Source organism: Haliotis cracherodii, unplaced genomic scaffold, assembly GCF_022045235.1.
Source record: "Haliotis cracherodii isolate W230 unplaced genomic scaffold, xgHalCrac1.p SCAF_2, whole genome shotgun sequence".
NCBI classification, from domain to species: domain Eukaryota; kingdom Metazoa; phylum Mollusca; class Gastropoda; order Lepetellida; family Haliotidae; genus Haliotis; species Haliotis cracherodii.
The window spans coordinates 62,121,268-62,123,121 of NW_027266275.1; the positions used below are offsets into that span (position 1 = coordinate 62,121,268).

The 1,854-nt window shown below is 41.9% G+C and overlaps 1 pseudogene; it reads right to left on the minus strand.

The window, feature by feature from the left end:
* Nucleotides 1-887: 887 nt before the first annotated feature.
* LOC139468437 (uncharacterized) lies at nucleotides 888-1,594 on the minus strand (annotated as a pseudogene).
* Nucleotides 1,595-1,854: the final 260 nt, after the last annotated feature.

Genomic DNA, 1,854 nt, shown 5'->3' on the forward strand with positions numbered 1-1,854 from the left:
TCCGTCTGACCAGCTGTATGAGTGAGTGAGTTCATTAATTCACTGTATTATGTAGTGAGTTCGTTACTTATAAAGTCGCTTGGAACAACATTTCCGTCAGTCCAGAGTTATGCAGCTTGGTGAAATCACACGAGCTAGGCTCAAGGACAAATCAAGGATCATCATTACGAACCTGGAATTCTAACCCACGACTAACGCATCCACGTACAGCTATGAGAGGCAACTGTACCTTTTTGGGATTGAGTCTCATTCGGGATTCGAATCCACACTTCTTGAGTGAGGCACCTAGTCGCCAGCACACAAAGTCAGCGATCTAACCCACTCAGCCACCGTGGCTTCTAAAAATGAAAATCCGACCACTGGTCGCCAAGATCACGTACTTTGTGTACCCCTCTGACAAGTGTAAATTATCACGGTTTCCTTTCAGGAAAGCTATGAATACAGATTGCCATGTGAGCCGTGTCATTTACACTTATACCAATTTATCCCAAATATAACATTTGTTACATATGACCACTTTCTAAATGGAATTTTGTATTCATAGTTTTCAATCTATTTGGAGATAATTTGGAGTTTCGTAAGTTAGGAATACTACAATTTGAAGATGATGTCCGGGTAGGAAGCTCTCTCTACCAAGGCTTATACATGAAGAGAACAGTCAGTTAATTTCACTGTGTGGTAAAAAGACATGGACAGCAGGCTGTGGGTAAAGAAATAAGTCAACTGAAACAGACTCTCAATATATCAATGTTTATTTGCAAAATCACCCAGTGACAGCATTTGACATGTCACCACGTGTTGTTAACAATATTTACAATGAGCACTAGATATTCATCAGTGAAGACATATCTTCAATACATGTCATTTTGTCAGTTTTTTCCGTCGTGCTAGCATGATCGCTGGAACGCACAACACTCCATACTAAGTCCACGAGCAATCTGGGTGACCTCGTGGTCATGTGACTGGTCCAAATCAGCTGCTGAAAGATGGTCTTGGTTGTCGAAGTTTTGTCTGATGGCATTGTAGCACTGCCTGACTTGTCTCCACTTCTGTGTGGCCAGTCGTAGGTACACCTGACGGACACCTTCAGCTACACACTTCCTGTTGAGCAGAAGTAACCCATGGCCAACATGGCCGCCTTTGGCTGCATCTTTCACGATTTTCTCGGCCAGTTCCAGGATGAGACAAAAAACTTAAAAAATACTTTTGTGTGTCTAAATAATAATTCACACGATATCATGAATGAAGACAGTGATACATCAGCATACTAGGCAAGTCAGCTAGTTATATACATGTTATCATGTGGACAATATCAATTCTTTATAAATCTGAAAGCTACGCTATTCATATGTGGTACAAATATGACGTAATGACTAACACAGTTGAAGTATTATATTTAGGAAAGAATTACTTCAGTTGAAAACATGTACACACCTATGGCCTGGACTTGTTGGAGGAATCTATCCTGCATTTCAATTAGACTGAAGAGTTGGAAGGAGGCTGACACTGGGTCGTCCTTCCATGAAGCAGCAGCAGACGAGAGTTTAGTGGCAGACGGTGCACACTTCTGGTCGGCACAGGTGGATGTTGCCATGGTTTGAAGTTAGTTTCAATTATGATTTAACCAGAAAACAGGCGACTTGGAGATTCGTAGTTTGCTTTAGTGGAGATAATGAATGGCATGCCTCAGATATCCTGCTTCTATATAACCTGCCTGTGTGACACTGAGGCATGGAGTAGTCTGTTGGAGTAGTGGCAAGCTCACCTCCCAGATACATAAAATTGACAAGGATTATCCTGGCTAATCCTAGTGCCGAGCCGGAAACTGTTTGATTGGCAGGAAGATCATAGATA